At 49.9% G+C, this 14,801-nt stretch overlaps 1 protein-coding gene across 2 annotated transcripts in view; it reads right to left on the bottom strand.

The window, feature by feature from the left end:
* The window catches only part of pnpt1 (polyribonucleotide nucleotidyltransferase 1, mitochondrial), a 137,625-nt gene that overhangs the window by 113,724 nt on the left and 9,100 nt on the right, over positions 1-14,801 (bottom strand). The gene's annotated exons all lie outside the window — the stretch shown is intronic.

The following is a 14,801-nucleotide window of genomic DNA, read 5'->3' as shown; positions in this document are numbered from 1 at the left end:
TTGTTCTACCAACCGTGTCAGATTAAGCCTGTGCAAGGTTCCCCAGCTCCTAGCGATCTGAATCCCCAGGTATCGGAAGTTTCTTTCCACTTTCCTTAGAGGCAAGCCTTCTATCTCTCTACTCTGGTCCCCTAGATATATCACAAATAATTCACTCTTCCCCATGTTTAGCCTATACCCCGAGAAATCCCCGAACCCCCTCAAAATTCGCATAACCTCTATCATCCCCCCCGCTGGGTCCGACACGTATAACAATAGGTCATCCGCGTATAACGAGACTCGGTGTTCTTCTCCCCCTCTAATCACCCCTCTCCATTTACTGGAGTCTCTCAACGCCATGGCCAGAGGTTCAATTGCCAACGCGAACAACAATGGAGACAGCGGGCATCCCTGTCTTGTTCCCCTATATAGTCGGAAATACCCCGATCTATGTCGACCTGTAACTACGTTTGCCGTTGGAGCCCCATAAAGAAGTCTAACCCAGCTAATAAACCCGTTCCCAAACCCAAACCTCCTTAACACTTCCCATAAATACTCCCACTCCACCCTATCAAATGCCTTCTCTGCGTCCATTGCCGCCACTATCTCTGCCTCCCCCTCCACTTGGGGCATCATTATCACCCCTAATAGTCGTCGCACGTTAACATTCAGTTGTCTCCCTTTTACGAACCCTGTCTGGTCTTCGTGCACCACCCCCGGGACACAGTCCTCTATCCTCGATGCCAGTACCTTTGCCAACAATTTGGCGTCCACGTTCAATAATGAAATGGGTCTATAGGACCCGCACTGCAACGGATCTTTATCCCTCTTCAAAATTAACGATACCGTCGCCTCCGACATCATCGGGGGTAGAGTCCCCCCTTTCCTGGCCTCATTGAACGTCCTCACCATCAGCGGGGCCAACAAGTCCACATATTTTCTGTAATACTCCACCGGGAACCCGTCTGGTCCTGGGGCCTTCCCTGCTTGCATACTTCCCAGTCCCTTAATAACCTTGTCCACCCCAATCGGTGCCCCCAGGCCTACCACCCCCCGCTCCTCCACTTTCGGGAACCTCAATTGGTCCAGGAACTGCCGCATCCCCTCCTCTCCCTCTGGGGGTTGAGACCTATACAGTTCCTCATAGAAGGTCTTGAACACCTCATTTATCTTTCCTGCCCTTCGCACCGTGTCTCCCCTTTCGTAACTTAAAGCCATTTAAAACAATACCTCATTTATAATGTTTACCAATACAAATATGCTGACGATCCAGCTGATCTGATATAATCCTAGAGCAATATGTTGTGGATTCAACCAGGGATCAGGCTATTTTGGATTTGGTAATGTGTAATAAGACAGGTTTAATAAAAAAATCTGAGAGCAAACGATCCCCGAGGAAGCAGTGATTGTAACACAGTAGAATTTAGCATTCAATTTGAGAGTGAGAAACCTGGGTCAGAAACAACTGTGCTACACTTAAATCAGGGTAATTATAAAGGAATAAGGACAGAGTTGGCTAGAGTGGACTGGGAAGGCAGTTTAGCAAGAAAGACGATTGACACTCAATGGCAGACATTTATGGAAATATTTCATGACTCACAACAGAAATGCATCCCAGTGAGGAAGAAGCATTTTAGGATGGGGATAAGTCAACCATGGTTAACCAAGGAGTGAAGGATAGTATTAAACTGAAAGAAAAAAATTAAATATGGCAAAGATTAGCGGTAAGCCAGAAAAGTTTTTAAAATCAGCAAAAGGTGAACAAAAAAAATAAAGCAGGAGAAGCTAAACTATGAGGGGAAGCCAGCAAACAATATAAAAATGGACAGCAAGAGTTTCTTTAAATATATAAAAAGGAAGAAAGGCCAAAGTGAAAATAGGCCCCTTAGAGAATGAGATTGGGGCAAATAGTAACAGGGAACCAGGAAATGGCAGAGGAGTTAGAGAAATGCGGTGGAACATAGAGGAAGACACCAATAACATTCCAAAAATAAATAATTTAGGGCCAGAAGGAGGGGGGAGGAAATAAATACAATAAAAATCACGAGGGAAACTATTGGGTCTGAAGGCCGCTAAGTCTCCTGGACCTGATGGGCTGCATCCCAGGATATTAAAGGAAGTGGCTACAGAGATTGTGGATGCACTGGTCGTAATCTTCCAAGAATCCTTAAATTCTGGAAAAGTCCCAGAGGAATGAAAAGCTGCCAAAGTAACACCTTTATTCAAAAAAGGAGGGAGAAACAAAAAGTAACTATAGGTCAGTTAGCTTAACTTGTGTCATTGGGAAAATGTTAGAATCTGTGCTAAAGGATGTAATAGCAGAGCATTTAGAAATGCATAACATAATCACCCAGAGTCAGCTTGGCTTCATGAAGGGGAAATCACGCTCGACAAATTTAATCACCCAGAGTCAGCTTGGCTTCATGAAGGGGAAATCACGCTCCACAAATTTATTAGAATTATTTGAGGTGGTAACGAGCAGGGTAGATGAAGGGGAGCAAGTCGATGTAATATTCTTGGATTTCCAAAAAGCATTTGATAAGGTACCACACAAAAGCCTACATAATAAGTTAAGAGCCCATGGTGTTATGGGTAGTATTTTGGCATGGATAAAAGGACTGGCTAACTGATAAAAGACAGAGAGATAGGATAAGAGGGGCATGTTTTAGGATGGCAACCTGTAACTAGTGAAGTGCCACAAAGATCCGTGCGGGAGACATAATTATTTACAATATATATTAATGACTTGGATGAGGGAAGTTAATGCATTATTGCCAAGTTTGCGGATGACACAAAAATAGGTGGCAAGGCAAGTGGTGAGGATGACACAAAGAGCCTACAGAGGGATACAGACAAGTTAAGTGATACTCCAAATGCGGCCGCACCAGAGTTTTGTACAGCTGCAACATGACCTCATGGCTCCGAAACTCAATCCCTCTACCAATAAAAGCTAACACACCGTACGCCTTCTTAACAACCCTCTCAACCTGAGTGGCAACTTTCAGGGATCTATGTACATGGACACCGAGATCTCTCTGCTCATCCACACTGCCAAGAATCTTACCATTAGCCCAGTATTCGGTCTTCCTGTTATTCCTTCCAAAATGAATCCCCTCACACTTTTCTGCATTAAACTCCATTTGCCACCTCTCAGCCCAGCACTGCAGCTTATCTATGTCCCTCTGTAACTTGTAACATCCTTCCGTACTGTCCACAACTCCACCGACTTTAGTGTCATCTGCAAATTTACTCACCCATCCTTCTACGCCCTCCTCCAGGTCATTTATAAAAATAACAAACAGCAGTGGCCCCAAAACAGATCCTTGTGGTACACCACTAGTAACTGGACTCCAGTCTGAACACTTCCCATCAACCACCACCCTTTGCCTTCTTCCAGCTAGCCAATTTCTGATCCAAACTGCTAAATCTCCCCGAATCCCATGCCTCCGTATTTTCTGCAGTAGCCTACCGTGGGGAACCTTATCAAACGCTTTACTGAAATCCATATACACCACATCAACTGCTTTACCCTCATCCACCTGTTTGGTCACCTTCTCAAAGAACTCAATAAGGTTTGTGAGGCACGACCTACCCTTCACGAAACCGTGTTGACTATGTCTAATCAAATTATTCCTTTCCAGATGATTATACACCCTATCTCTTATAAACCTTTCCAAGATTTTGCCCACAACAGAAGTAAGGCTCACTGGTCTATAGTTACCGGGGTTGTCTTTACTCCCCTTCTTGAACAAGGGGACAACATTTGCTATCCTCTAGTCTTCTGGCACTATTCCTGTTGACAAAGACGACTTAAAGATCAAAGCCAAAGGCTCAGCAATCTCCTCCCTAGCTTCCCAGAGAATCCTAGGATAAATCCCATCCGGCCCAGGGGACTTATCTATTTTCATCCTTTCCAGAACTGCTAACACCTCCTCCGTATGAACCTAGAGCCCTTCTAGTCTAGTAGCCTGAATCTCAGTATTCTCCTCGACAACATTGTCTTTTTCCTGTGTGAATACTGACGAAAAATATTCATTTAGCACCTCTCCTATCTCCTCGGCAAGTGATTAAGAAGGCAAATGGAATGTTGGCCTTCATTTCAAAGGGAATGAAGTATAAAAATAGGGAAATTCTACAAGGCAGTAGTAGTTAAACTACATCGGGAATATTGTGAACAGTTTTGGTCCCCTTATCTAAGCAAAGATATATTGGCATTGGAGGCAGTCCAGAGAAGGTTCACCAGGTTGATCCCGAGTAGGAGGGATTCTTTATGAGGAGAGGTTAAATAGGTTGGGTTTCCACTCATTGGAGTTTAGAAGAATGAGGTGACCTTACTGAAATACATAGAATTCTCAGAGGGCTTAACAGGGTAAATGCTGAGAGGGCGTTTCTTTTTTTTTGTTTAAGAAGAATTTGTAATTTGTATTGAAGCATTTGTAATTTTCACAGTTTAACACATTAACATTTCTTAAACAACCGCGCGGGCCAACACACGCAGAACACCTAAACGAACAAAAAACAGAAAACAACATCCCCTACTACCCCCGCCCTATTCCTTAATTACCCATATACTAATTTCCCTGTCCTTATCTAACATTGCCATGCCTCCTGTATTCCTCCCCCCTCCCCTTTTCTCACCCCCCCCCCCTCACTGCTGACGTTCAATTTTCCTTGAAGAAATCGCTGAACAGTTGCCATCTCCGGGCGAACCCCTGAGTTGATCCTCTCAAGGCGAACTTGATTTTTTTCCAGCCTGAGAAACCCTGCCATATCGCTGACTCACATTCCTGCCTGCGGGGGCTCGGAGTCCCCCCATCCCAGCAAAATCCATATCCAGGCCACCAGGGAGGAGAAGGCCAGGATATTGCCCCCCCCCCCCCCCACCCCTCCCCCACCCGGCCCCCAGATCTTCCGATACCCCAAATATTGCCTTCCCTTCCAGGACTTCTGACATGATGTCCGCAAATCCCTGCCAGAATCCCCTCAACTTCGGACATACCCAAAACAAATGTACATTGTTCGCCGGGCTACCCCCACATCTGCCCTCCACCTCCTCAAAGAACCTGTTCGTCCGGGCCGCTGTCATGTGGGTCCTGTGGGCCACCTTGAACTGAAATAATCTAAGTCTAGCACACGACGAGGATGAATTGACTCTCTTCAAGGCTTTTTCCCCCACAGTTCAATTTCCAGCTCCTCTTCCCACTTCCTCTTCACCTCTCTGGTAAGGGCCCCATCCCACTTCATCAACTCCTTGTATATCTCCGAAACCCTCCCCTCTCCAACCCCTGTTTTTGACATCCCCTTGTCCTGAAGTCCCCTCACGGGCAGGTGAGGAAAGCTTGAAACCTGCCTCTGGACAAAGTCCCGTATCTGTAGGTACCGAAACCCGTTCCCACCCGGCAACTCAAACTCCTCCTCTAATCTCTCCAGGCTCGGGAAACCCTCCTGAATGAAGAGATCACCAAATCTCTGAATCCCTGTCCGCTGCCACCTCCTAAAGCCCCCATCCAGCCCCCCCGGGGCAAACTGGTGGTTGTCACAAATCGGTGACCACATTGATCCCCCCCCCCCCTCCAATCTCACGTGCTGCCTCCATTGCCCCCACACCCTCAGGGCTGCCACCACCACAGGGCTTGTAGAGCACTGAGCCGGTGAGAACGGCAGAGACGCTGTTAGTAAAGCCTCCAAACTTGTACCCTTGCAGGATGCCGCTTCCACTCGCTCCCAAACCGACCCCTCCCCCACTACCTAACCATCGATATGTTGGCCGCCCAGTAATAATTAATAAAGCTCGGGAGGGCTAAGCCCCCCTCTCCACGACCCCGTTCCAGGAGTGTCCTCTTTACTCTCGGGGTTTTACCCACCCACACAAAACCCGATATCGTCGTGTTCATTTTCCTGAAAAAAGCCTTTGGGACAATGATCGGAAGACATTGAAAAAAGAAGAGCAGTGTCGGAAGGACCGTCATCTTCACCGTCTGGACCCTCCCCATCAGCGTCAGCAGGAGCATGTCCCATCTGCGAAAATCCCTTTTCATTTGATCGACCGCTTTGCCCAGGTTTAACTTATGAAGCAGCCCCCCATCCTTAGCCACTTGAATCCCAAGATATCTAAAACTCCTCTCAGCCACTTTAAAAGGTAACTCCTTCAGTCTCCTTTCCTGTCCCCGTGCCTGAATCACGGACATCTCGCTCTTTCCCATATTTAAATTGTAACCTGAAAAAGCGCCCAAATTCTCCTACTATCTCCATGATTTCAGCCCCACCGGGTCTGTGACATAGAGCAGCCAGTTGTCGCATAGAGAGAGACCCTGTGCTCCACCCCCCCTCACTATCCCCCGCCAGGCAATCGATGATCTAAGGGCCATTGCTAAGGGCTCTATGGCCAGGGCAAACAGTAATGGGGAGAACGGGCATCCCTGCCTTGTCCCCCTGCAGAGACTAAAGTATTTTGACTGGACTCGATTGGTTCTTACATTTGCCACCGGAGCCCGATAGAACAGCCGGACCCAATCCACAAATCCCTGCCCAAACCCAAACCTGCCTAAAATATCCCATAGGTACTTCTACTCCACCCGGTCGAAAGCCTTCTCCACATCCATGGCTACTGCCACCTCAACATCGCGCACCCCCGCTGGCATCATTATAACATGAAGAAGCCGTCTAATATTGCCTGCCCTTCACAAATCCCGTCAGAATCTCCCTGATTACCTCCGGGACACAATCCTCCATTCGGGTGGCCAAGATCTTCGCCAGAAATTTAGCATCTACATTCAAAAGGAAAATTGGTCTGTAAGATCCACAGCTCTTCGGGTTCTTGTCTCGCTTCAGGATGAGAGATTGATGCCTGTGATAGCGTTGGGGGAAGCACTCCCAGTTCCTTGGGCTCGTTAAAATAGCCTTGACCGAGGTTCCAGGTGCGGCGATGACCAGCTAAGTCGCACGTTTCGGCAGCTCCCGGTGGAACGGACTTTTGGGCTCTTGATAGGAGCCCCAACGGCAATTTTAACGGCTAAAAACACCGTGCGGTAAACCAGAAGGGTGTTCCCCCTGGACACGGATGGAAAAAGGAGAGGAAAGTGGCCGGATTGCAGCGGATCCTTTGGAACAACGGCAAGGAAGGCAAGCAGAAACCAAGATGGCGTCGGAAGGTGGCAGTTTCATATGGGGCCCTGAACAACAAGAGTTCTTGAAACGCTGCGTGGAGGAGATAAAAAAGGAAATGAAGAAAGAGTTGTTGGCCCCGATATTGCAGGCGATTGAAGGGCTGAAAGAGGAACAAAAGACCCAGGAGCAGGAGCTTCGGGTCGTGAAGGCGAAAGCAGCAGAGAATGAGAACGATATACAGGGCCTGGTGGTGAAGTCGGAGATACAGGAGGCACACCAGAAACGATCTGTGGAGAGGTTGGAGGCACTGGAAAACAACGCAAGGAGGAACAACTTGAGGATTCTTGGCCTTCCTGAAGGTGTGGAGGGGGCGGACGTCGGGGCATATGTGAGCACGATGCTGCACTCGTTAATGGGAGCGGAGGCCCCGACGGGTCCGTTGGAGGTGGAGGGAGCATACCGAGTTATGGTGCGAGGATCGAGAGCAGGAGAAACTCCCAGAGCCACAGTGGTGAGATTCCTCCGTTTTAAGGATAGAGAAATGGTCCTTAGATGGGCGAAGAAAACTCGGTGTAGTAAATGGGAGAACGCGGTGATCCGCGTTTATCAAGATTGGAGTGCGGAGGTGGCGAGAAGGAGGGCGAGCTTTAATCGGGCCAAAGCGGTACTTCACAAAAAGAAGATAAAATTTGGAATGCTGCAACCGGCAAGACTGTGGGTCACATATCAAGGGAGGCACCACTACTTTGAGACGGCGGATGAAGCGTGGACTTTTATTGTAGAAGAAAAATTGGAATGATTGGATTATGAAAATGAACGTTTGGATAAAGTGGTGGGGCGAATGGGGGGGGGCGAAGAGGGGTTTTATGTTTTAATCCTGCGGTATGGTAACTTTTCTTTCTCCCACAGGTGGTGATGGGGGGAGGTGGGGAGGGAGAGGAGATGGGGCGTTGGCCATGGGAGGCGGGGCCGAGGGAGAGGCGCGGGTTTGGTTCCCGCGCTATGATAATTATGGCGGGAATAGAGAAGCAGGAAGGAGGGGGCGTCGCACGGTGCGAGCCGCGATCACGGGGGGAAGTCGAGGTCAGCCAGAGTTTGCTGACTTCTGGGAGCAACATGGGGGGAGTAATTACGCTAGCGGGGGGTCTAGCGGGGGGGGGGGGGGGGGGGGGAGGGGGGTATTACTGGGTTGCTGCTGCTGGGGAAAGGGGGGAGTGGGTACGGGAAAGGATGGGCGGGGGGGCACCGTCTGGGAGAGATACAGCTGCGTGGGAACTGGGCGAGAAGCTGGAAAAAGATGATGGCTAACCGGCAAGGGGGGGGGGGGGGGGGGTGGGAAGCCCCCCAACTCGGCTGATCACGTGGAACGTGAGGGGGCTTAACGGGCCGATAAAGAGGGCACGAGTACTCGCACACCTTAAGAAACTTAAAGCAGATGTGGTTATGTTACAGGAAACGCACCTGAAACTGATAGACCAGGTTAGGTTGCGCAAAGGATGGGTGGGGCAGGTGTTCCATTCGGGGCTGGATGCGAAAAACAGGGGGGTGGCTATATTAGTGGGGAAGCGGGTAATGTTCGAGGCAAAGACTATAGCGGCGGATAACGGGGGCAGATACGTGATGGTGAGTGGCAAATTACAGGGAGAGATGGTGGTTTTGGTAAACGTGTATGCCCCGAACTGGGACGATGCCAACTTTATGAGGCGAATGCTAGGACGCATCCCAGACCTAGAGACCGGAAAGCTGATAATGGGGGGAGACTTTAACACGGTGTTGGAACCAAGGCTGGATAGGTCGAAGTCCAGGACTGGTAGGAGGCCGGCAGCAGCCAAGGTGCTTAAGGATTTTATGGAGCAGATGGGAGGGGTGGACCCATGGAGATTCAGTAGACCTAGGAGTAAGGAGTTCTCGTTTTTCTCCTATGTCCATAAAGTCTATTCACGCATAGACTTTTTTGTGTTGGGTAGGGCATTGATCCCGAGGGTGAGGGGAACGGAATATACGGCTATAGCCATTTCGGATCATGCCCCACACTGGGTAGACTTGGAGATAGGGGAGGAAACAAGAGGGCGCCCACCCTGGAGAATGGACATGGGACTAATGGCGGATGAGGGGGTGTGCCTAAGGGTGAGGGGATGCATTGAAAAGTACTTGGAACTCAATGACAATGGGGAGGTTCAGGTGGGAGTGGTCTGGGAGGCGTTGAAGGCGGTGGTTAGGGGGGGAGCTGATATCAATAAGGACACATAAAGGGAAGCAGGAGAGTAAGGAACGGGAGCGGTTGCTGCAAGAACTTTTGAGGGTGGACAGACAATATGCGGAAGCACCGGAGGAGGGACTGTACAGGGAAAGGCAAAGGCTGCATGTGGAATTTGACTTGCTGACTACAGGCACTGCAGAGGCACAATGGAGGAAGGCGCAGGGTGTACAGTATGAATATGGAGAGAAGGCGAGCAGATTGCTGGCACACCAATTGAGGAAAAGGGGAGCAGCGAGGGAAATAGGGGGGGGTGAGGGACGAGGAAGGAGAGACGGAGCGGGGAGCGGAGAGAGTGAATGAAGTGTTCAAGACATTTTATAAAAAATTGTATGAAGCTCAACCCCCGGATGGGAGGGAGAGAATGATGGATTTTTTGGATCGGCTGGAAATTCCCAAGGTGGAAGAGCAGGAAAGGGTGGGACTGGGAGCACAGATCACGGTAGAAGAAGTGGTGAAAGGAATTAGGAACATGCAGACGGGAAAGGCCCCGGGACCGGACGGATTCCCAGTTGAATTTTACAGAAAATATTTGGACTTGCTCGCCCCGCTACTGACGAGGACCTTTAACGAGGCAAAGGAAAGGGGACAACTGCCCCCGACTATGTCAGAAGCAACGATATCGCTTCTCTTAAAGAAGGAAAAGGATCCGCTACAATGCGGGTCCTACAGACCAATTTCCCTCCTCAATGTGGATGCCAAGGTCCTGGCCAAGGTAATGGCAATGAGAATAGAGGAATGTGTCCCGGGGGTGGTTCATGAGGACCAAACTGGGTTTGTGAAGGGGAGACAGCTGAACACGAATATACGGAGGCTGTTAGGGGTAATGATGATGGCCCCACCAGAGGGTGAAACGGAGATAGTAGTGGCGATGGATGCCGAGAAAGCATCTGATAGAGTGGAATGGGATTATCTGTGGGAGGTGTTGAGGAGATTTGGGTTTGGAGAGGGGTATGTTAGATGGGTGCAGCTGTTGTATAGGGCCCCAGTGGCGAGTGTGGTCACGAATGGACGGGGATCGGCATATTTTCGGCTCCATAGAGGGACAAGGCAGGGATGTCCTCTGTCCCCATTACTGTTTGCACTGGCGATTGAGCCCCTGGCGATAGCGCTGAGAGGTTCCAAGAGATGGAGGGGAATACTTAGGGGAGGAGAAGAACACCGGGTATCTTTATATGCGGATGATCTGCTACTATATGTGGCGGATCCAGCGGAGGGGATGCCAGAAATAATGCGGATACTTGGGGAGTTTGGGGATTTTTCAGGGTATAAATTGAACATGGGGAAGAGTGAGCTGTTTGTGGTGCATCCAGGGGAGCAGAGTAGAGAAATAGAAGACCTACCGTTGAGGAAGGTAACAAGAGACTTTCGTTACCTGGGGATCCAGATAGCTAAGAATTGGGGCACATTGCACAGGCTAAATTTGACGCGGTTGGTGGAACAGATGGAGGAAGATTTCAAGAGATGGGATATGGTAGCATTGTCAATGGCAGGGAGGGTGCAGGCGGTTAAGATGGTGGTCCTCCCGAGATTCCTCTTTGTGTTTCAGTGCCTCCCGGTGGTGATCACGAAGGCTTTTTTCAAAAGGATAGAAAAGAGTATCATGGGTTTTGTTTGGGCCGGGAAGACTCCGAGAGTGAGGAAGGGATTCTTACAGCGTAGTAGGGATAGGGGGGGGCTGGCACTACCGAGCCTAAGTGAGTATTATTGGGCCGCTAATATTTCAATGGTGAGTAAGTGGATGGGAGAGGAGGAAGGAGCGGCGTGGAAGAGATTAGAGAGGGCGTCCTGTAGGGGGACCAGCCTGCAGGCTATGGTGACAGCCCCATTGCCGTTCTCACCAAGGAACTATACCACGAGTCCGGTGGTGGTAGCTACACTGAAGATTTGGGGACAGTGGAGACGACATAGGGGAAAGACCGGAGCATTGGGGGGGTCCCCGATAAGAAACAACCATAGGTTTGCCCCGGGGGGAATGGATGGGGGATATGGAACGTGGCAAAGAGCAGGTATAACGCAATTGAAAGATCTATTTGTGGATGGGAAGTTCGCGAGTCTGGGAGCGCTGACCGAGAAATATGGGTTGCCCCAAGGGAATGCATTCAGGTACATGCAATTGAGGGCTTTTGCGAGGCAACAGGTGAGGGAATTCCCGCAGCTCCCGACACAAGAGGTGCAGGACAGAGTCATCTCAAAGAAATGGGTGGGGGACGGTAAGGTGTCGGATATATATAGGGAAATGAGGGATGAAGGGGAGACTATGGTGGACGAACTAAAAGGGAAATGGGAAGAAGAGCTAGGGGAGGAGATCGAGGAGGGGCTGTGGGCAGATGCCCTAAACAGGGTAAACTCGTCGTCCTCGTGCGCCAGGCTAAGCCTGATTCAGTTTAAGGTATTACACAGGGCACATATGACTGGAACACGGCTCAGTAAATTTTTTGGGGTGGAGGATAGGTGTGCGAGGTGCTCGAGAAGCCCAGCGAATCATACCCATATGTTTTGGTCATGCCCGGCACTACAGGGGTTTTGGATGGGGGTGACAAAGGTGCTTTCGAAAGTAGTAGGAGTCCGGGTCGAACCAAGCTGGGGGTTGGCTATATTTGGGGTTGCACAAGAGCCGGGAGTGCAGGAGGCGAGAGAGGCCGATGTTCTGGCCTTTGCGTCCCTAGTAGCCCGGCGCAGGATATTGCTAATGTGGAAAGAAGCCAAGCCCCCGAGGGTGGAGACCTGGATAAATGATATGGCGGGGTTCATAAAGTTAGAGCGGATTAAGTTCGTCCTAAGGGGGTCGGCTCAAGGGTTTACCAGGCGGTGGCAACCGTTCGTCGAATATCTTGCGGAAAGATAGATGGGGGAAAAAAGAAGGCAGCAGCAGCAGCCCAGGACTTGGGGGGGGGGGGGGGGAGGAGGGATGGGGGGGAGGGATGGGGGGGGGGGTGGGGGGGGGGGGTGGCCTGAGACAAGGCAGTTGCCAATTAGGGCTAGTTTTTATTTTTGTTATTTAATATTTATTTATTTGTTGTTGTTTTTCTGTTCTTGTTTAAATAAAAAAGGTCATTATTATCTGTATTGTTACAATGTTGTGTAAAGGATGCACAATGTACTGTGTTGGTTGACCAAAAATTTTCAATAAAATATTATTTAAAAAAAAAAAAATAGCCTTGACCAGAAGCGGCCCGTAGCTCAGAAAACTTTTTATAAAATTCCACTGGGAATCCATCAGGTCCTGGGGCCTTGCCTGATTGCATCGCCCCCAATCCGTCTATTATCTCCCCGAGCCCAATTGGGCCCCCCAGGACTTCCACCAGCTCCTCATCTACCTTCGGGAACTCTAGCCTCTCCAGAAATTGATTCACACCCTCCTCCCCGACCGGGGGTTCCGACTCATATAATCAACTATAGAATTCACGGAACAAGTCGTTAACCGCCCCCGGGTCCCTCACTACGTTCCCCCTCACATCCTTTATTTCCCCTATTTCTCTCGCCGCCTCCTGCTTCCTCAGCTGATGCGCCAGCATCCTGCTAGCCTTCTCCCCATGTTCATATATTGCCCCTTTTACCCTCCTCAGCTGTCCCTCTGCCTTACCTGTGGAAAGGGGCCCAAATTCCATTTGGAATCTCTGACACTCCTTAAGGAGCTTCTCATTCGGAGACTCCACATATCTCCAGTCCACCTGTAAGATTTCTCCTACCAACCTGGCCAGCTCCGCCCGTTCAGTCTTCTCCCTATGGGCCTGAATCGAAATACATTCCCCTCTAATAACCACCTTCAATGCTACCCATATCACCCCAGCCGCGGTCTCTCCAGTGTCATTGTTCCATTTTGACCGGCCCATTCTGTCCACGAATATTCCTCGTAACTAGTCTGGTTGCGGGGGGGGGGGGGGGGGGCCTCCTGCCCCACTCCGCTGTCGATCAGCCATGACCTCTACGAGGCCAGCCCTTAGCCCTTGTCCTGCACCTCCCCAGGCCCGCCCCTCGGCAGCCACCACCATCTGGTCTCCATCTCCAACCTCCTAAAAGTCCCCTAATTGTCAGCAGCCCGCCCCCCCCCTGTCTCTCTTAAGCTCTCTCTCCATTTTGCTCCCGTGAACCAGCTCTCCCAGCTAGCTTAGCAGCTCCTGCCCCTGGCACTTAGCATCCTACCACCTGCTGGATCCTCACCCCCCCCCCCCCACTCTTCACATAATTTTCAAAGCAACAGCAACAGACACAGAAGGCAAACAAGCAATCCCCCAAGGTCCGGGAACAGAGGCCCACCCCTCCTGCCTTTACAGCATCTCGTCAGTCCCATCACCATCAAACAGAGCCGAAAACAATAGAAGAAACATCAAGAAGGTTAAGAATTTTTTTTTTGCAAAAACTCAAAACATCTTTTCTTTCCCCCCTAGAACATCGCAACTTAAAAACTCTTTTACTGTACCTCGGTACATACAGCAGTGGATCAAAATCAAGCCAATCAGAGATATCCTTCCTTTCCCGATCCCCGCAACTTAAGTTACAGTGAAAGGCTGAGATTTTTTAAAATATAAAACAACACAAAACTTTTAACTCAGCCCACTACCATCTAGATTTTAAAGTCATTATGCCTCTACCAGTTATTGTCCTTCATGAAAACCGCCACTTCTTCCGGCGAGCCAAAATATAGTTCCCGGTTCTCGTAGGTCACCCAAAGACGGGCTGGGTAGAGCAGTCCAAATTTTATTCTCTGCTCATACAGGGCCGCCTTAACCTTATTAAAACTCGCCCTCCTCTTTGAGAGTTCTGCTCCCAGGTCTTGATACACCCGGATCTCAGAATCTTCCCACATGAACCGTTTTGTCTGTCCAGGAACCGATGCAGCCTCACCACCATCGCCCTCGGGGGCTCACTCCCCTGGGGCTTACGCATGAGCACCCTGTGAGCCCGGTCCACCTCTAACAGCCTGTCAAACGCATCTGCCTCGAGCATCTTTCCCACACACGCACCGGCATCCGATCCCTCCTTTCCCTCTGGCAAACTGACGATCCGGATATTCTGCCTGCGAGAGCGATTCTCCAGGTCCTCCACCTTCTCCAACAGCCGTTTCTGCTGATCCTGTAGGATATTAATTTCCATTGCCATCGTAGTGGACTGCTCCTCTTGTTCCGCCACCAGCTCCTGCAACTTTTGGATCGCCTGTCCCCGAGTCGTCACTTTCTCCTCCACCCGGTTGACCACCTCCTTAAATCGAGGCCACCGCCCTGGTCAGGTCCTCTGCACACTCCTTATGATGCCGGGCGAACTTCTCATCCAAGTATTTAAACTACTGATCCATTGTCCATTAAGCTGGCATGGTCGAACTTTGCTTCTCTGCCATTGCATACACCAAACTCTGAACTTCACTCCCAACCAACTTTTGATTTCTTCTTTTATGATTGTTTCTTGGGCGCAGCTCCATAAACTAGGGGTCATCCTCCTCTCCTCTCACTTTAATCCA

Source organism: Scyliorhinus torazame, chromosome 1 (genome assembly GCF_047496885.1).
Source record: "Scyliorhinus torazame isolate Kashiwa2021f chromosome 1, sScyTor2.1, whole genome shotgun sequence".
NCBI classification, from domain to species: Eukaryota; Metazoa; Chordata; class Chondrichthyes; order Carcharhiniformes; family Scyliorhinidae; genus Scyliorhinus; species Scyliorhinus torazame.
This window is presented reverse-complemented; position numbering and strand designations above follow the sequence as displayed.